General features: G+C 43.7%; 1 protein-coding gene and 1 non-coding gene across 2 annotated transcripts in view; one reads left to right on the top strand and one right to left on the bottom strand.

The window, feature by feature from the left end:
• The window catches only part of PDE6C (phosphodiesterase 6C), a 263,370-nt gene that overhangs the window by 169,336 nt on the left and 72,178 nt on the right, over positions 1-21,856 (bottom strand). The gene's annotated exons all lie outside the window — the stretch shown is intronic.
• LOC134885752 (5S ribosomal RNA) lies at positions 9,556-9,674 on the top strand. Its single transcript, XR_010169859.1, has one exon. It is a non-coding gene; the product is annotated as a 5S ribosomal RNA (ribosomal RNA).

The raw sequence follows: 21,856 nt of genomic DNA, 5'->3' as shown, positions 1-21,856 counted from the left end.
TAGATTCAAAGGTAACACATTCAATTTAAATAAAGATCAGTAGGACACCAGGCTGGAGTCCTACGTACGTTTCGCATGCAGGCTTGTCGAGGTAACCGGAAGCAGCCTCCGACTGTCCTTTTTAAAGTACCCACTACCAATCGCTATGCGTCGCGGGATTTAAAAATTAAACGAGCGCCAAAGTCCGTTGAGATCCATGATCTCTTTATGTATTAGTTGCCCTGCATGTTAATTAGGTAAGTACTGCTAGAGTATACACTTTATCATCATTGTCACTTTTAAAATCATAATCGGATTCACAACAACACACCATCCTCACTCATAGGTCACGCACCAATGAACACAACTACATGGTGTTTAATATAGAAAACATTTAGACAATTAGTCTGATAGAACAGTAATATCACATAAAAATGCGCATCTAACTATATATAGGTAAAAACATCTGGTATATATATATATATATATATATATATATATATATTTTATATTTTTATACTGTTTATATTTTTATATATTTTTTATATTTTTTATATTTTTTATTATAATAGAGCATCAGATAATTAATTAGCAATTAATAGCAATATTCCCAGGACCAACAAACTGGATACAAAACCAGTCCTTTCCATATATATTCACCCTTGTATAACAACATATAACTCATATAAATATAGCATTGATTGCTGTGATGTGAAAATATCTATCATCCTGAGCGATAAATAGTACTGTTTTCATCAAAGAGAAAAGATCAGTCTACTGCATCTCAATCTCGGCTTCACGTAACACGGCTCTCATGATTATTGAGACTTGGATTGGAGTCTGAAGGTACCCTTTGTGAAGGGGATAACAGGACCTCTCTAGCAGTACTTACCTAATTAACATGCAGGGCAACTAATACATAAAGAGATTATGGATCTCAACGGACTTTGGCGCTCGTTTAATTTTGAAATCCCGCGACGCATAGCGATTGGTAGCGGGTACTTTAAAAAGGACAGTCGGAGGCTGCTTCCGGTTACCTCGACAAAGCCTGTATGCGAAACGTACGTAGGACTCCAGCCTGGTGTCCTACTGATCTTTATTTAAATTGAATGTGTTACCTTTGAATCTAGTATTTACTATTAGTGCTCAGCCAGAAATACTGCATACCATAGGCAGAAAGCTCGATATTAAAAACAGTAGATCACATGGTGCAATTTAGTGCAGTGAAACCAGAATGTTTATAAATGCTTAGTGGAAGTTATATTAGGGAGAAACACCACCTGCACATATAGAATCTGTAAACAGTGGTGCCGCATATAGTATTATATCATCATATACTATATATTTATAATATCTGGGCACTAATAGAGTGGAGGTATTTTGGACATATTAATTAGTGATGCTCTCTTGACGGAATTATTAAAATTATGGAGAATGCAAACTCTGAGAGTCACTCACTATGATAATAAAATGCTTTCCCTAATTAGTGTACTCTAGAAAGAGACTAACATTGAATTACATTATTACCACCTATCCAATATATTGATTTGCCTCTATTATAGATGCAAATAAATTCTCTATATTATAGTAAGAGAATCTAATGTGAGTACACTCTAAGATAGACCGATACGGGGGCAAGTAATGAATTATAATTACAATGTATTGAAACATTACTGGTAGCCCCACAAATCTGTCTATTCCAACACGGATTCATATTATAGCACACCTGATTACTATTACTGTATTAATGGCATATAGAAGGATCCCCTAAATTCATGCATTTACAGTTATACGCAGCATAAACCAACAACATACTGTCTATTTGATTATATACATAATTTGTACATATATTACATTAGTAGACAGGGGATTAAAAGCGCTAATATCCCCAGGTTCACTATAAGGCAATAGTAGTATAAACTGACACCTTGCGGGCCACAGGAGACACAAGCAATTTGTCAGCATTGAATTATACTCTATAACTGCTGCAGGATAACAGCACCTGTATTTAAATTGGAGGAGTTGCACACTAAAAGATCACAGTGCAGAACATATGCATGCTTTCCTTTTTAGCCAAGACGCTATCACAGAGGTTCCCAAACTGTGTGCCGTGGCACCCTGGGGTGCGTCGGGACACTTGCAGGGGTGCCCTGGGTTGGTGGTCCAGGACCAATTCAAATTATTCATGGTCAATCTAATAGGCAAAACCAGTGCTGGTGGCTGCCAGTCATAAAATATGTGGCCAAACAGAAGTAAATCTTGTCCCTCACCACACAACTGACCCTAAGGATGACATATAAACGCGATCTACTTAATGTAATATTTCTTTCTAAATTTCTCAATAAGAAATTTTTGGCCTAGAGGTGCCGTAAAAAAAATTCTGATATTCTAAGGCGCCGTGATTCAAAAAAGTTTGGAAACCACTGCGCTATCAGTAAAAATATTACTGTGCTGTAGCAAACATTGTTTCAGAATGTGATCTGGCTTACTGCCAAGAACCAGAGCTGGGCTTCAACAAGAAACATAGTTTCCAATTCTTTTGAACAAACTCAGTAACACATTCAGCATCATTATTTAATAAATTACCAATAAAAGGATACAATAAATATATAACAAATAGACACAGTAAAGACACCAAGGCTGTTTTAATTCTTTTTCATATTTATTCTTCTCTGTATCGTCTCACATTGTCGTAATCTTTTCACATATATGTTTGTAATATTTCGCATAATGTTTTTCGATCTAGTATGATAGATCAACCATGTTTTAGGACAGGAAATAAAAGTTAAATTTTAAAACCCCGTGCACCACTTAACAGATCGCCCTTTTTTCTTTCTGCTTGTGCTCAGAAAAGAGATACAGTAACTAATATTTTTCAAAAATGTATTGGGCACATGAGCGAGGAGATTTGTTTCATTAAAGTGCAAAGACCCACTACCTCCCATGGTTACATTTACCTAATTTGAAAGACTATAAATTGGCATTAGGCATCATTGTATAGACATGCTATGGAGTAAATCAGACAAGTAAGACATACAGTAGATAAACACCGCAATGTAGGCAACATTTACACCCCAAAGATACATACATAGGGTCTTGATCAAAGTGAGATATAAATTATTATTATTGTTATTGTTATTATTATTATTATTATTATTATTATTACATTTCATTTATAGGGCTCCACAAGTGTTTCGCAGCACTGTACATATGGCAGACATTATAACAATACAGGGTTCACAGAACTTAACATTACATTAACAGAAAAACAAAATAGAGCACAGGTTCTCAGTACACACTACACACAATTCTCAGTACATACTACAGCCAAGATGAAAGGAAGCAAAGGAGTAGTCGTCATACTACTAGGGGTAGGCAGCCACTGGAAGAGATGAACAATAATGAGCGAGAGGAGATGCAGGTATGGACATTCCCTACGTAGGCTGTAATTGAAGTGTGAGAGAAGAGGGTTGTGGGAACAGGAGGGAAGAGGGCCCTGCTCCAAGGAGCTCACAATCTAGGGGGTGGGGGGAGACAGACAGGTGACATGAGGTGCGAGCAAGCTAAAGACAGTCTGATGGTAGGAAATAAGTGAGCTATAGATGGCTAAGGAATGAGGTAGTGGGTTGGGAGAGTGGCCTCAAAACTAGGTTATGTGAAAGGGTACGCTTTGATGAACAGGTGGGTTTTCAGTGCCCATTTGAAGCTTTGGAAGGTCCGGGAGAGTCTAATAGAGGGAGAGAGCTGAATCCAATGAAGGGGGGCAACACAGGTAAAATCTTGGATTCGCGCATGGGATGCAATGACCAGGGTAGAGGAGAGGCAATGTCGTTGGCCGACCAGAGTGGGCGGGAGGCAGTATGTAGGGAGATGAGGTTGGAGATGTAGGGAGCAGTGGAGTTAGAGAGGGCCTTGTTCGTGAGGGTGAGGAGTTTGAAGATGATTCTGTAGGGGAATGGGAGCCAGTGCAGGTTTTGTTGAAGAGGAGTGGCAAATGTAGAGCAGCAGGAGAGGAAGATAAGTCGAGTTGTGGAGTTGAGAACAGATTGGAGTGGAGTGGGATGGGAGCATGGGTGGCCAGTGAGGAGACTGTTGTAATAGTCGAGCCGTGAGATGACCAGTGAGTGGATAATAAGTTTAGTTGCACTCTGGGAGAGGAACGGCCTGATCCGAACGATGTTACGTAGCTTGAACTGAGCTTCAGGGAGCACTTAGACATCCAAGAGGAGATGGCTGAGAGGCAGCTGGATACCCGAGAGAGGACAGAGAGAGAGAGGTCAGGAGAGGAGAGGAATAGTTGCATATCATCGGCATAGAGGTGGTATTGAAAGCCAAAGAAGCTTAGGAGCACACCCAGGGAAGAGGTGTACAGGGAGAAGAGAAGGGGGCCCAGGACAGAGCCCTGTGGGACACCAACGGGGAGGATGAAATGGGGTGAGGTGGAGCCGGAGGCAGACACTGAGAAGGAGTGTTTAGTGAAGAGGTGAACCAGGCAAAGACAGTGCTGGAGAGGCCAACGGTCTGGAGAGTGTGGAGGAGGAGAGGATGATCTACAGTGTCAAAGGCAGAAGAGAGGTCCAGGAGGATGAGCAGAGAGCAGTAACCACTGGATATGGCAAAAAGCAGGCCATTGGTGACTTTGACAAGGACAGTTTGAGTGGCATGTAGAGAGCGAAAGCCAGATTGAAAAGGATCAAGGATGGAGTTGTCACAGAGGTAGCTGGTGATCTGGCTGTACACCAGCCTCTCAAGTAATTTGGAGGCAAATGGAAGAAGAGCGACGGGTCGGGAGCTAGCAGGTAAGGAAGATGTGAATTACTGCTTTTTTCAGCCACAAGCTGCATGTACTTGCTTTTTAACTGTGCCCCGGCCACTGTGTATGACAAGCAGAGGCTGATTGGCCATAGGGTTTAAAGGGAAGTTTCCCGGTGGGCCGACGCATCCGCGGGGCCTGTTTTGTTTGAGGACATGTGGTCCTTTTTAGACATAATGAATAAGATGACAAACAATTTGCATATATAAAAATTACTTTGCCACTTATCCTGTGATTGCAGATGATCTAGTATATGCTCTGTCTGCCTACTTGGCTGACATATAAGATTGAGTCAATAGTGATTGGGATACGGTTGGTGTAATAAGCAAGAAAATATATCTTTCTAAAGAATGATATAGTTTCCTAAATTCTGAAGGTGTATGATATAATGTGCTCATAATATTTAATTTTATTTCTTTTTAATTTCCCCCTTGATGCTGGACATGCCCACTATCTGGAAAGTCTTGGGGGGAGGGTGCTGCTGCCATGGCCCATGGCTAGACCTTACACCTCTGGTGCTGAGCATGTGGGGCCACTAGTACAATTTTTTACAGGGCCGCGTTTTGTTCCCAATCCGCCCCTGATGACAAGGGGCTGGAATGGGAATGCAGTCATAGCCAAAGTAGAGTAAGGGCGTGGTGTAGTCTTGAATTGCAAGTGTAGTAAACTGGCCAGCAAAAAGTCGCAAATAAAGTCGCTTGGAGTGGTTGGCCTTTTGTGTGCTTTGACCTTAGTGTAAGTTGAACGATGATGATGAGTGCATTTGATTGGTCGCACATGTATGAAGAATCACTAAGAGGCTGATTTGTCAACAAGTTTTGTCATACACAGCAAGTTTTAAAACTCGATGCATATAAATGGTGCTCAAGCCAACTAGCTCGCAACTGTCATTTTTCAAACACATAACAATTAGGAGCTGATTGGCTGGAGCACCATTTATCATACGCAATGTGTTTTAAAACTCGTTGCATATGATATTATTCATTGATAAATCAGCACATAAAACTGTGTTTTAAACATCACTGTGCACTGCAGTGCTCCTTTTACACAAATAAAGAACGTTTCATACTCAGCTGGGGAAGGGGGAGACTGCACAAATATATTTAAGTTTGGTCATAAAAATAAAAAAAAATCCTTATAGGCTACTGCTTTGTTTTCCATATTAGATATTACAGTTCACTTTGTTAGTCCCCATCTGCGCTATCTCGCTATTAACTGTAATGTGCTTCCATTGTGTACTCTGATTTTTAGCATTTTCAAATCTATCGGAGATAATCCATTAATCAGGATAATTTTTTAAGAGTAGCAACTAAATAGAACAAGACCAGATTTACAATGTAAATTGTCCTTGTAATGCCTTACATTTCTACTCCATCAAAACCTAACACTTTATTTCATGTATGGCACAAAGCTGGTTAATGTAGGCTAGGTGACATAATGGAGGTCATGCCTCAATACTAACATCGCCGATTAAAATTGCCCATTAATCAACTATTTCAGTTGAATATACTAAATATAATTTTGCTGTACCAGGACTGGGAAAATCCACTGGATGAACTCAAGAAAAGCACTTTCCCCAACCAAGGTGGCTGATTGGTTACACCACTTCCCACTGCAAACCTCATTCCTCCTACTTCCCATTTAAATAAAGCAATGGTGTCCAGACATTACCATAAAATTCATTTCAAAATACTACACAGCTCATTTATCTCCCAGTCTAATGTATTTACCAAAACTTTCCCTGACAAATGAATTCCCAACCTGGATTCATCTGGAGGCATATCACCGGCATCCTGCAGATATATACCAATGGGATCAGTATGAAATATCTACAATCAAAATCCAGATGGTCAAAATCCCGACAACAATTGACCGACAGTCAAAATCCCGACAAGGGCAAAAAACTGACAAGGTCAAAATACCGACATTGAAAAAAAATGACATGGGCAAAATACCGACAGTTAAAATGTCGGCAGGTCAGAAAGTCAACGCAAGTTTTTTATTGTGCGCTTGGCACACTATTATATTCCCCCTCCAGGTCCACTGGGATGGTGAAGTATGAACAAGTCTGTTTCAATGAAAAAATCATGTTGACTTTTTGACCTGTCGACATTTTAAATGTCTCTATTTTGACCTTGCCTGTATTTCAAATGTCGTATTTTAACCATGTCGGGATTTTGACCTTGTCGCGATTTTGACCATCAATTAATGGTTGTCGGTATTTTGACCATCAGAACTTTGATTGTAGGCAAATTGACCGCATCCCATACCGATGTATCTGGTAGTCAGATTGTACTAAAAGGTTTTATGCTATTACAAGTCCCTGCAAAAATACCCTCAACTTGTCTTCTATGGGCAACTTGGGCATCTTATATTGGTCCTAACTCTTTATAACATATACTTTCCTCCTTCACTCCTACTTCACTCGTAGTTCATTTGATTGACTCTCACAAACTGAATAACCAGGATTTATATTATATATTATTTGTGGATTTAAGATCTGTTAAAGATTACATGGCTGAATTGTTCCAATAAGAATACAATTATCATTGTGGTAAGATTTACTTTACCTACTTGTGTTGCAATTGTTTGAACAAAATAAATAGAGGTTATGTAGATGTAAATTAGTTGACGGTGAGAACCCCATTATTAGGGGATTAAAGCAATTAAATCCAGGTACTGTAAGAAGGAGGACACCATAATGGTAACCGGATGATAGGTCGACCTTAATTAGGCCAACAGTCTATAGGTCGACCACTATAGGTTGACATGCATGGACAAAATGTCGGCATGGTCACTATGTCGACATGTAAAAGGTCGAAAGTGCTTATGGTTGACAGGTATAAAAAGTCAATAGTTCAATATAGTTCAATCATCACTATATGGTCATATAATTAACTACCTATTCAGTGACCTTCCCTCTATTTCATGTTTCTTCAAGAACTATGTTCAAACATCACTATATGGTCATATAATTAACTACCTATTCAGTGACCTTCCCTCTATTTCATGTTTCTTCAAGAACTATGTTAATTTTTGTTTGTTCATTTTAAACTTTTTTCCTAGGTATCAGGTTTTAAAATGTAATCACAACCTATCATATTCCCACGTTTTGGGGAACTTATATGTTAAGGCTGCCCAGCAACTGCTGAATTTGGGTAAGATGGTTGTATTACACACCATCGTCCATTTCTTATATATAAACAACGCACTTGCTGAAGCTATATATTATACTTAAGTATCATTACCCTATTAACAATAATCATGCCTTTTCCTCTTATCCAGCTTCCTCAGGAACCAACTGTCCATATTGATTCACTTTCTGTTATTTATTAACATCAGCTAATAATTTTTTATATTTTTCTTCCCATTTTTTCCTTCTTTCCCTCCTATCATGTCTTCAGAATTTTAAATCTCTATTTACTCTTTCAGTGACCCACAACCGAATAAAGCCTTGAAGATTTGTTATAACAATTTTTTGGAGTACCACTCTGTGTATGCTGTGGCCACCCGATGACTCATTAACCAGTATGAACGCATCACACCGCTGTTAGCCTCTGACACAAACTACTCTGTGAACCTGGTTACCAAGCAACGGCTACCTAGCAACTCAAGATCAACAAACTTGCTGAGCACCAGGCACCAGTGAAACCGGAGAAGCGACTTCCGGTCAGACGTAACTTCCGGCCAGATGCGACTTCCAGACAGACGCGATCGCGAGACTTCCAGTCAGACGTGATTTCCGGTCAGACGCGATCGCAGGATCGCCAACGCTGATCTATTGAATGATCCGGCTGCATGTCAGCTACTTCTACATGATCCTATACATTAACTGCAAGAAAGGTTTCAGACACCCGATTTACCTAACAGTACAGTTCTTCCAATACGGAGATGACGTCACTAATATTGACTTCCGGTCTCCAACCAATCCGCAATTAGAATGACGCCAAGCCTCCTCTGTCCCCTCCCCTTTCTACCTTAAATACGGCAGCTATTCCTAATGCCCTGACACAGTGAACAAGCCACCCTGGTGAAACGGCCGTCTGTGCTCAGTGATGCTGAACCTTTTGTAGTTCAGATCACTCCCTGGTATCCCCTGGTATTGTATGTGTCCACTGGGACTCTCTGCATTACTACCAATTATTTAATTATTATTATTATATAATTTTTTTCTTTGTTTGCTAAAGTGATCCTTCGATTTTTCTTAGATTGCCATAGACCACTTTTTTCTTTTCCATATAAAATGCATATGTCTCTTAGCATTTTTATGTGCATAGCAGTATTTCGTATAATTTGTTTCTAAGCCTACTAATTTGTAATTTGTTCATGTTACTTATCAGCACTATATCAATGGCTATTCCGCTACCTAGTTATTTCATAACTATCATTATGTAACCTAATTTAGGCTCTTTTTCTCGTAATTTTCTCTATACTGGTCCTTTGGCTTAGCAAAGTAGCCTGTTATAAATCGACTTTTTTGAGTACATCATATTGTCTTCAAACCTTTATTTTCAATTGGTGAGCCTAACCTACCTCTCTCATCCACTGTCCGCTATAACATATAAGACAGTGGACAGCAGAAGGTGGGATCCCCTCCCTATCCTCTACTTATCTCACCTATATTTCGGTACCCTCTCATCCAGATGCGAGACCACTCTCTGCAATGCCTGTAGTAACAGAGAATCTGCGCTATTAACTGGACAGCAGAAGTACTCTTGTTGCTCATCCTCTATTACACTCTCTCATTTCTGTCATAGTGTTTCAATTACTGCCATATTCCAGCGGAAACGCCCAATCTCATCCGATCTTGGAAGCTAAGCGTTGATAAGCCTGATTAGTACCCAGCTGGGTGACCACTTGGGAATATCAGGTGCAGTAAAGATTTAACCTCTGATCACAAACAGCAGAAGTGTTAGAGCAACTTCCGAATTTTCAAAGTCTTTACCTGTTTCTTGGCTACTCCCTAATAACCTTAGATCACCACTATTTTTGGCAATCTTTGTTTTGTTTTCTTATGAATGTCGTTTGGAATCAAATTCTTACAAGGATCTTCTCGGTAGCAAACATAGCTTCGACCAGGGGATTACCATCATTTAATTATCATTTCAATTGTGAATTATATTTATAATTATACGTACCTGTGCCCTCTATCTTGATCAATTAGGCTAATAGATTTCTAATAACCCATTGTCACTACAATTGTGATTTCATTTCATTTTCATCTATTTGTGCCCTTTATCTTGATCAACCAGGCATATATTTGTTTTCCATATATTTTTCACCATAGGTGCTCCTAATTTGTTATCAGGTTTATCCTGATTTTTGTTAATTAATTTTGAATCAGATTCTTCTTTCCCTGTGTGGAATTTATCAACTACTTTATTTATTTATATACTTTATACATTTGAACACATTTTCTGTGAAGATTGTTACCAATATATGTATATTTTGTGTATTTGAACATTTTTCTGTATCAAACCTCCCTTTTTTTATGCGGAACTAAATTAAAAGTTAAGTTTTAATAAATTTACAAATTTCAAAGTGTGCCCCAACACAGAGTCTTTCTTTTTTCTCTTTCCTATTCAATTTATTACTGACTCTGGGAGCACCACCAACCTATAATAATTATCAGGTACCTTTTTAAAGGATCTCTATGTTTAGTATTGTTGGTTAGTCTAACAGTTTTCTACAAGTTTTGTACAAACCCATGTTCATTGCTATAATAACTTTCCTGTGCGGGACCAAACCAAACCTCTCTGTTAAAGGTATAAAAAGTCAACAGGTGTCAATTGTCGACACACATATGGCCAACACAGCTTATTTGGGTTTTTTTAAAAACGTTTTCATACTTTACCATCCATGTGGACTACGATTGAGAATAGTAACCTTGGGACTAATTCAGATCTGAACGCTGGGCTGCGTTTTTTGCTTCCCATGCGATCAGATAGTCACTGCCTACAGGGGAAGTGTATTTTTGCTGTGTAAGTGTGCAATCACATGTATAGCAGAGCTGCACAAACTGATTTTGTGCAGTGTCTGCGCAGCCCAGGACTTACTTATCCTGTGCGATTGAATCCTGCTGATCGGAATCAGAGCTGATGTCAAAAACTCTCCCTGAAAACGTTTGAATCCGCCTGAGTTTTTCCGGACACTCCCTGAAAACAGTCAGTTGCCACCCACAAAAGGCCTCTTCCTGTCAATCTCATTGCGAACGCATCATCCCATTCGCTGACCGGCGAAGACCGTTCTACCCGTCCGACACGCCTGTGCATTGCGGTGCATACACATGCGCAGTTCAGATCTGATCACCCGCTGCCGAAAACGCACAGCAGCGATCAGATCTGAATGTCCCCCCTAGTAACAAAGTGAGTCATGCGACGGGACGCAGCATACTAATTGGGGTTCCATGTGCTGTGACGGTGAAAACAACAACAAAAACGCTATGTCAACCTTTTTTGTGTGTCGACCATTTGTCATGTCGACCTTTTGGCCCTGTTGACCTTTTCCAGTGTCAACTTAATTAGAGTGGACCCTGTAATCCATACCCTTTCAATTTATTTTACTCACTTTGCTAATTTAATTAGTAGTTCTGGAGTCCACTGCCATTTCTGTGCTGACTACACCCCTTAGAAACACTTTGCTATCATTATGATAATTGAGAACAGGAGGGAATGTTGCTGCATTGATAGACGGGCTTGGGGGAACACAAAAGGAATGAGTAAGCAGAGAATAAGTAGAGTTTAAAAGAGCAGCCAGATCAATACCTTTAGGAAGCGGTGTCCATTAAAAAGAAAAGTCTTAAGGGCCCTACACACTGGCCGATTTTTTGAAAGATATGAACGATCTCGTTCATAAATGAACGAGAACTCGTTCATGTCTTTCAGTGTGGAGACTCCTGCGATGAACGATGCGCGGCCCCGTGCTCGTTCATCGCTGGTCTCCCGTCGGCTGTGCATGCAGGCCAATATGGACGATCTCGTCCATATTTGCCTGCACTTCAATGCAGCCGCGTGACGGGGGGAGTGAAGAAACTTCACTCCCCCGTCACTGCCCCCCCCCCCCCGCCGCCGGGTCGCTCGTCGGCCGTATCCGCCGTCGGGCAGCTCGGCGGCGGGTCGGCCAGTGAGTAGGGCCCTTTAGATGTTGAATAAGAAAGAGGTCAACTACGTCAAAAGCAGAAGACAAGTAAGAAATACTGTATGTGCGGCAGCTAAAAGATCAATTGTAAACTTTGGTCAGAAGAGTGCTATTGTGGCACCCCAGAGAATGATGTGTATGCCCCTTTAAAGCTGGTTACAGTTCTGCAGCATCAGAGGGGCAAAATGGTGGCACAGCAAGAGTTAAGCAAGGACCCTGGTCCGATCACATTGTCTGTATGCGGACAGCTAATTGGTCAGGGCAGCCTGGGAACAGAGGAACTAAGGTGGTCATTCCGAGTTGATCGCAGCCAGCAACTTTTCGCTGCAGCTGCGATCAACTAGTACACACCTATGGGGGAGTGTATTTTAGCTTAGCAGGGCTGCAATCGCTTGTGCAGCTCTGCTAAGCTAAAAAACATTTCAAGCAGAAGTAGACCAGCCCTGGACGACGATCTCTGCGATGCTGGGGCAGGCTTTGACGTCAGACATCCGCCCTCCGTTCTGCTGGACACGCCTGCATTTTCCTTACCACTCCCCGAAAACGGTCTCCAATGGTCCGGATCTGCCCAGGTACGCCTAATTCTTGTCAATCTTCTGTCACGATCCGGGTATCTGGACGCCATTACCTGCCTTTCAGATGTCTCCTGAGGCTCGCTCAGCGTTCCAAGGCCGGATCTCATCTGTGTCCACATACTGCACATACATCCTGTCACGCTGAGATGCTGTCATAGCGGCGCCATGTTTGAATCCTGCATGGCGTCTCCCGTTCTCCGCGGCCTCCGCCGCCGCTCCTGTGTTATAGGTGCAGGTTGTCAGTGTGGTGTTTCATGCCTGCCGCCGCCTCCATTGTCATCCACGAGTATCAGCATACATTTCTCAGTCTGGCGTCTCCTGTCCTCTGCGGCCGGCGCCGCCATTGCAGTTATGTTTCCACATGGTTTCCTAAACCAGTTTTCCCTCCAAGTTCTAACATGGGCGCAGCCATGTTGGATTCAATCACATGCTTCAGTTCCTCCAATCCACTGCCTGGAAATCTGCATAATTGCCCAGCCAATACCTGCATTGCTGCAGGTATAAGTATCCTGTGCCTGGGCCAGCAAATGGTCAGTGCTTTGTTTGTCATACCTTGTTCCAGTCTCTCTCCTGTGGTTGTGTTTCCAGGTTCCAGCTCCTGTCTCCAGCATCCACCAAAGAGACCCGCACCTGCCTACCATCCTGCGGTGCAGCCTGACTCTGCAGTCCTCCGTGGCTGATCCAGTTTCCAGCTTCCAGCTATTTCATCTGCTTCCAGCAGTATCCACTACCACCGGTAATCATCCTTCAATTCCTCTGTTTCCACGCTCCCTAGCATCTTACTATATTCACTCCGTGTTTCATCACCTGGCTGGTTCCACCCAGCATTCATTCAGTGACTTTATCATCTGGCTGATTCCATTCCGCATCCACTCCGTGTCTTACCACCTGGCTGGTTCCATCCAGCAATTACAACAGCTGATTCAAGTTACCAACTTCATCTGTTCCATCTACTGGCATGTTCCTTGGATATCTTCACTACTACAGCCAGGCCTGGTAAGGTTATTCCATCTAAGGACTGTAACAGCTGTTCTTACCTACCAGTGTCCTGTGTAACCATTTCATGGTCAGAGTGCTCCAGGAATCATATTATTTATCATTGCCATTATTTACCTTGAATGCTGTTTGTTTACACGGAGTCTGTTAATAAACTTTTATTTTGACTTTTACCTGGTTGTCATGGTCACACCTTCGGGTTTCCTTTTAACACTTACATGTCCAGGGGTCTGATTAAACCTCCCCGGTTTAAGTTCCTCTCAGCCCCTACAACTGAGGCTTTCTCCTGTCAGCCAAAACCCTCAGTTGTGACAGTAAGCACTGACCATATGAATCCAGCCGGAGACCAGGATCAAGCGGCTAGGCCGATGCAAGAACTGGCAGCCAGACTCGAACATCAGGAGGCTGCACAAGGCCACATCATCCGCTGTCTCCAGGATCTCTCTACGCGGCTGGATGGGATTCAAACGACCCTCCGTGGACCTGGCACGTCCGGTGCATCCACTACAGTGACACCAGCTGTAACCCCACCCACCTTACCCATTTCCATTCCACGTCTTCATCTCCCAACGCCAGCAAAGTTTGACGGATCTCCAAGGTTCTGCAGGAGATTTCTTAACCAATGCGAAATCCACTTTGAGCTTCAGCCTGGCAATTTCCCCAGCGACCATACTAAAATTGCCTATATAATTTCCCTTCTCAGCGGCTCAGCCCTTGACTGGGCATCACCTTTATGGGAGAAGTCTGATCCCCTGCTGTCCTCCTATACGGACTTTGTGGCAACATTCAGGCGCATCTTCGACGAGCCAGGCCGGGTAACCTCTGCTTCATCTGAGATTCTCCGTTTACGCCAGGGAACACGTACTGTGGGACAGTATCTCATACAGTTCAAAATCCTGGCATCCGAACTGGCATGGAACGACGAGGCCCTGTATGCTGCATTCTGGCATGGCTTATCAGAACGCATCAAGGATGAGTTAGCTACCAGAGCCTTGCCCTCTAAGTTGGATGAGCTAATTTCTCTTTGCACGAAGGTTGATCTACGTTTCAGAGAGAGAGCAACCGAGCGAGGAAGATCGTCTGCTCCAAAATCTTCTGCTCCTCCTCTTCGTCAACCATCTCCATCCAAGGATGAGCCCATGCAAATTGGCCATTCCCGTCTATCTCCCGCTGAGCGCCGAAGACGTCTCTCTGAGTCTCTCTGTCTCTATTGTGCAGCTCCGTCTCACATTATCAATGCCTGTCCCAAACGTCCGGGAAACTCCAAATCCTAGCTCGCCAAGGAGAGGGTCGGCTAGGAGTAATGATCTCCTCTCCATCTCCTCATGATTGTAATCTCCCAGTTTCGCTCCAAATTGCTCAACGTTACAGGAACGTCATTGCCCTCCTTGATTCCGGAGCAGCTGGGAATTTCATAACCGAAGCTTATGTTAAACGGTGGTCCCTACCCACCGAGAGACTTCCTTCGTCCATCTCCTTAACTGCAGTAGATGGCAGCAAGATTTTTGACGCAGTTATTTCTCTAAGGACTCTACCAGTTCGTCTGAGAGTGGGAGTTCTTCATGCAGAATTTATTTCCTTCCTAGTGATTCCAAGAGCCACACATCCAGTGGTTTTGGGCCTTCCATGGCTCCGTCTCCACAATCCGTCGATTGACTGGACGACTACGCAAATACTAGCATGGGGTCCCTCCTGTGCTAAGACTTGTTTGTCCAGAGTGCTTCCTGTTTGTTCTTCTTTCCCCAGGTCGTCTGATGTTCCACCTCCTCCATATCAAGACTACACGGACGTGTTCAGTAAGGCTTCTGCTGATATCCTTCCTCCTCATAGAGAATGGGACTGCCCAATTGATCTCATTCCAGGGAAGGTTCCATCTCGAGGCCGAACTTACCCGTTGTCTCTGCCTGAGACGCACTCCATGGAGGAGTACATCAAAGAGAACCTGGCGAAAGGTTTTATCCGACCTTCTTCTTCTCCAGCTGGCGCAGGCTTCTTCTTCGTTAAGAAGAAGGACGGTGGTCTGCGACCGTGCATCGACATTACTGTCAAGAACCGGTATCCTTTACCTTTGATTACAGAGCTCTTCGATAGAGTCAGCGGAGCAACCATCTTTACAAAGTTGGATTTGAGGGGTGCCTACAATCTCATCCGGATCCGTGAGGGTGACGAGTGGAAGACCGCTTTTAACACCCGTGATGGACATTATGAGTACCTCGTCATGCCCTTCGGATTGAGCAACGCTCCAGCTGTCTTCCAGCATTTCGTGAATGAGATCTTCAGAGACATCTTATACCGCCATGTCGTGGTTTATCTAGATGATATCCTCATCTTTGCCAATACTCTAGAGGAACATCGTTTCTGGGTAAAGGAGGTTCTGTCCCGTCTCCGTGTCAATCATCTCTATTGCAAATTGGAGAAATGTGTCTTTGAAGTTAAATCCATTCCGTTCCTAGGTTACATTGTGTCCGGTTCCGGACTAGAGATGGATCCTGAGAAACTACAAGCAATCCAGAATTGTCCGATACCCTTAACCCTCAAAGGGGTCCAGAGGTTCTTAGGGTTCGCCAATTATTACAGAAAGTTCATACGAGACTTTTCCACCATTGTGGCGCCTATCACTGCATTAACCAAGAAGGGTGCTAACCCGTCCAAGTGGTCTGAAGAAGCTACGCAAGCTTTTCATCTTCTAAAACAACGTTTCATCTCTGCACCAGTTCTGAAAAAGCCCGACACCGACTCTCCTTTCATCTTAGAGGTGGATGCCTCCTCCGTTGGAGTAGGAGCGGTGTTATCCCAGAGGGCTAAAGATGGCCATCTACATCCCAGCAGTTTCTTCTCCCGGAAGTTCTCCCCAGCTGAGCGCAACTATGCCATTGGCGACCAGGAGTTACTAGCCATCAAGCTCGCTCTTGAGGAGTGGAGATATCTGTTGGAGGGAGCTTCTCATTCAATCACGATACTTACCGACCACAAGAATCTTTTATACCTGAAAGGCGCACAATGTCTTAACCCCCGTCAGGCCAGATGGGCACTTTTCTTTTCCAGGTTCGACTTTAAACTCCAGTTCTGTCCGGGCTCTCAGAATCGCAAGGCCGATGCCCTTTCCCGCTCTTGGGAGCAAGAAAACGAGTCAGAGTCTTCAGACAAGCATCTTATTATTAATCCGTTGGCATTCTCCACGGTAGGGATGGACTCTACGCCCCCACCAGGGAAAAGTTTTGTGAAGCCGGTGTTAAGGAAGAAGCTCATGCATTGGGCCGATGCTTCCCGTTTTGCCGGACATACAGGCATTCAGAAAACCCTCGAGTTTATCTCTAGGTCCTACTGGTGGCCAACTCTGAAGAAGGACGTCAAGGAGTTTATTGCCTCTTGCCCAAAGTGTGCCCAACACAAAGTTCCCCGCCAGTCTCCTGCGGGGCAACTGGTTCCATTATCTGTTCCCAGTCGACCGTGGACCCATTTGTCGATGGACTTTGTTACAGATCTGCCTATATGCAATAAGTTTAATACCATCTGGGTGGTAGTTGACCGGTTCACCAAGATGGCACATTTCATACCCCTCACCGGTCTCCCGTCAGCTTCCAAGTTGGCCCAAGTGTTTATCCAAGAGATCTTCCGACTTCATGGTCTTCCTGAAGAGATCATCTCCGATCGTGGAGTACAATTTGTAGCCAAATTTTGGCGAAGTTTGTGTCAAGCCCTCCAAGTCAAGTTAAAGTTTTCTACAGCTTAACATCCTCAGACCAATGGTCAAACCGAGAGGGTGAATCAGGACTTGGAGGCCTTCCTCCGCATTTATGTGTCTTCCTCCCAAGATGACTGGGTTCAACTCCTTCCTTGGGCCGAGTTTAGCCACAACAATCAATACCATTCCTCATCCTCCTCAACACCATTCTTCATCAACTATGGATTTCACCCTAAGGTTCCAGAATTCCAACCGCTTCCAGCAACTTCTGTTCCAGCAGTGGATGTCACCTTGCGTCAGTTTTCAAACAACTGGAAGAATGTCCGCGCAGCCCTGCTTAAAGCCTCATTTAGGTACAAGAAGTTTGCCGATAGGAAGCGTAGAGCGGTTCCTGCTCTCAAGGTGGGTGATCGAGTATGGTTGTCCACGAAGAATTTGAGGTTGAGAGTTCCCAGCATGAAATTTGCTCCTCGTTACATCGGTCCTTTTAAAATTGAACAAGTCATCAATCCTGTTGCTTACAGACTCCAGCTACCTCCCTTCTTGAAAATACCCAGGACATTCCATGTTTCCCTGTTGAAACCGCTGATCCTGAATCGGTTTCATTCTGCACTTCCTCCAACTCCTAAAGTTCAGACTGAACGGGGAATCGAGTATGAGGTGGCCAAGATTCTGGACTCACGTTTCCGTTACGGTCAGTTGCAGTATCTTATTGACTGGAAGGGCTATGGTCCTGAAGAACGCTCTTGGACCAATGCGTCTGATGTCCATGCTCCTGCCTTGGTCCGGAATTTCCACTCGAAGTTTCCTCTAAAGCCTAAGAAGCGTCCTGGGGCCACTCCTAAAGGGGGGGGTGCTGTCACGATCCGGGTATCTGGACGCCATTACCTGCCTTTCAGATGTCTCCTGAGGCTCGCTCAGCGTTCCAAGGCCGGATCTCATCTGTGTCCACATACTGCACATTCCTCCTGTCACGCTGACATGCTGTCACAGCGGCGCCATGTTTGAATCCTGCATGGCGTCTCCCATTCTCCGCGGCCTCCGCCGCCGCTCCTGTGTTATAGGTGCAGGTTGTCAGTGTGGTGTTTCATGCCTGCCGCGGCCTCCGTTGTCATCCACGAGTATCAGCATACATTTCTCAGTCTGGCGTCTCCTGTCCTCTGCGGCCGGCGCCACCATTGCAGTTATGTTTCCACATGGTTTCCTAAACCAGTTTTCCCTCCAAGTTCTAACATGGGCGCAGCCATGTTGGATTCAATCACATGCTTCAGTTCCTCCAATCCACTGCCTGGAAATCTGCATAATTGCCCAGCCAATACCTGCATTGCTGCTGGTATAAGTATCCTGTGCCTGGGCCAGCAAATGGTCAGTGCTTTGTTTGTCATACCTTGTTCCAGTCTCTCTCCTGTGGTTGTGTTTCCAGGTTCCAGCTCCTGTCTCCAGCATCCACCAAAGAGACCCGCACCTGCCTACCATCCTGCGGTGCAGCCTGACTCTGCAGTCCTCCGTGGCTGATCCAGTTTCCAGCTTCCAGCTATTTCATCTGCTTCCAGCAGTATCCACTACCACCGGTAATCATCCTTCAATTCCTCTGTTTCCACGCTCCCTAGCATCTTACTATATTCACTCCGTGTTTCATCACCTGGCTGGTTCCACCCAGCATTCATTCAGTGACTTTATCATCTAGCTGATTCCATTCCGAAACCACTCCGTGTCTTACCACCTGGCTGGTTCCATCCAGCAATTACAACAGCTGATTCAAGTTACCAACTTCATCTGTTCCATCTACTGGCATGTTCCTTGGATATCTTCACTACTACAGCCAGGCCTGGTAAGGTTATTCCATCTAAGGACTGTAACAGCTGTTCTTACCTACCAGTGTCCTGTGTAACCATTTCATGGTCAGAGTGCTCCAGGAATCATATTATTTATCATTGCCATTATTTACCTTGAATGCTGTTTGTTTACACGGAGTCTGTTAATAAACTTTTATTTTGACTTTTACCTGGTTGTCATGGTCACACCTTCGGGTTTCCTTTTAACACTTACATGTCCTGGGGTCTGATTAAACCTCCCCGGTTTAAGTTCCTCTCAGCCCCTACAACTGAGGCTTTCTCCTGTCAGCCAAAACCCTCAGTTGTGACATCTTCTTTGCGGTCGGCTCTGCGATCGTTTCCTTCATTAGACGCGACGTAACCCAGCGACCCCTGTCGCCGGGCAACGTCACACACGCGCATTGCGGCTACCGCACATGCGCATTCTGGACCCGTTTGCACCACAGCGATAAACCGTTGCGTGCGAACGGGTCGGAATGACCCCCTAAATTACAAATGATTGGGCGCTGATCTTAACTGAATAGTAGATAGACATAAACATTTATCACCATTATACATATATAAGTGGTACTATGAAGCTCCCAACAGACACTGGGGTATCTACTAATAGACACAGAAATATAAAATCAATGATATAATACAATACCAAAGGAAAGCATTTAGAATATAAAAAACAATTATATATATATATATATATATATATACACACACATACAGGGGTTAAAGTGTGGGGGGGGGGAACGAGGTGGAACTGAGTTCCACCACCTGTAATGGCAGGGGGAACTAGTTCCCCCTCCTCCATTGCCCTGCACAGTAATTCCAACAGAAAAGCCAGCCCCTTCACCTACGTCAATTGATGATGCAGACGGCCCTAGTGTTACTGATGAGCTGCAGCCACCTCTGCCTTCCTCAGGTCCTGGTTCCCTTCCATTTACAGCCCACTCCTCCTGGTACTCACACACGCTGTGTCTGTTGGACAACATTCATCCCCTCCTCAGGTCCCAGTGGCTTCCTTTTCCAGCACGGCGTATATGATGTCATGCTGTCACTGCTGCTGAAGTGAAGAAGTACCATGAAGCGGAGCAGGCTCTGTGCCTCTTGAAGACATGAGAGGGGGCTGGAGGGACAAGAGAGGTGGGGAAGCTGCTGGAGGTATACAGGGCATGGAGCTGCTGAAAGGACACAGGCAGTGAGCTGCTGGAGTGACAGTGGCAGAGATGTGTATAAGGGGCACTACTGTGGGCATAATGTGAATAGGCGGCACTACTGTGGTCACTATGTGTAAGGGGCACTACTATTGTGGGCATTATATGTAAGAAGCACTGCTACTTTTGGCATTCTGTATATAAGTGGCACTACTACTGGGGCATTTTGTGTATAAGTGGCCCTTCTGTGGGCATTATGTATATAAGCAGCACTACTGTGGTCATTATGTGTAAGGGGCACTACTACTGTGGATATTGTGTATAAGGGGCACTACTGTGGACTTTGTATATAAGGCACATTTTGTGTATAAGTGGCACTTCTGTTGGCATTATGTGTTTAAGCGGCACTACTGTTGGCATTATGTGTAAGGGGCACTACTACTGTGGAAATTGTGTATAAGGGGAACTACTGGGAACATTGTATATAAGGGGCACTACTGTGTGGCATAACGTATATAAAGGGTACCATTGTGTAATGCAATGTGACTAAAGGACACTACTGCGTGACGTAACCATAATAAGTGGCATTACTATGTGGTGTAATATGAATCAGGGGCACTACAAGCAGTGTAATGTCAATAAGCTTGTGCTACTGTGTGGTGTAATTTGAATTAGGGGGTACTATTGCGTGACAAAGCTGCTTCTTTGTGAGATCAATGTCCCTTTAAAAAGTATGAGAAGTAGGACACTAATTTATAGTTTGCAGGGGGGGGTGCCGTAAACACTAGCACTGGTCTTGGCTCCGCTTAATGTGATGGGGAAGGGGTAGGTGGTGGGATGAGTTTCCCCACTTCTTCAGGACCACTTTAAGCCCTGTATATGTATGTAGATATATATATATATATATATATATATATATATTGACAAATCTCAATTACACATAGAATAAAAACACAATTCCCAAGTGCGCTATATTGGTTGCATGTACATAAAGTTTTCCAAGGAAATCCAGTTGAATGTACTCTGTACATTGGGCCTTTGTCTGGGTGATTTTTTTTTGTGAGGGGTAATCTGTTCTAGGACCCCAGGAACTATTATTCTCCAGTGTACAGAGTACATTCAACTGGATTTCCTTGGAAGACTTTATTTACATACAACCAATACAGCGCACTTGGGAATTGTGTTTTAATATATATATATATATATATATATATATAGAGAGAGAGAGAGAGAGAGAGAGAGAGAGAGAGAGACATAAACCAGTGATTACCATACGGGGGACCACACAAGCAGATAGGTTACAAGCGGTGGCTGCTCTCCCTCCCCCTGTAACCACTGACTCCCATTGACTCACCTATAACAGCCCACAGCAGGAGGCTTACTATATTGGCTTAATCTGAAGCCCGCACTATGGGGGTTATTCAGGTTTGTTAGCAAAACAAAAAAGTTAACAATTGAGCAAACCCATGCTTAAGTATCCACTGTCACCTGCTGTGCAGTGTAAAAAGGGTGTGGACAGCATAGTGCCAAATCCACAAGCTAAACCCTGTCAAGGGGCCCATAAAGACAGTCATTTCCCCTGCGTGGACACTGTTGGGATATTAAAGACTACATTATTGTGCAAGTGCATGTCATACATGTAATCTGGAAGAACTCAGTAATTTATGCAAGTGCAAGTAAATTTCTTTAAC

This window comes from Pseudophryne corroboree, chromosome 3 (genome assembly GCF_028390025.1).
Source record: "Pseudophryne corroboree isolate aPseCor3 chromosome 3, aPseCor3.hap2, whole genome shotgun sequence".
In the NCBI taxonomy this organism is placed as follows: domain Eukaryota; kingdom Metazoa; phylum Chordata; class Amphibia; order Anura; family Myobatrachidae; genus Pseudophryne; species Pseudophryne corroboree.
Note: the sequence above shows the minus strand (reverse complement) of the source record. Positions and strands in the feature narration are given on the sequence as shown.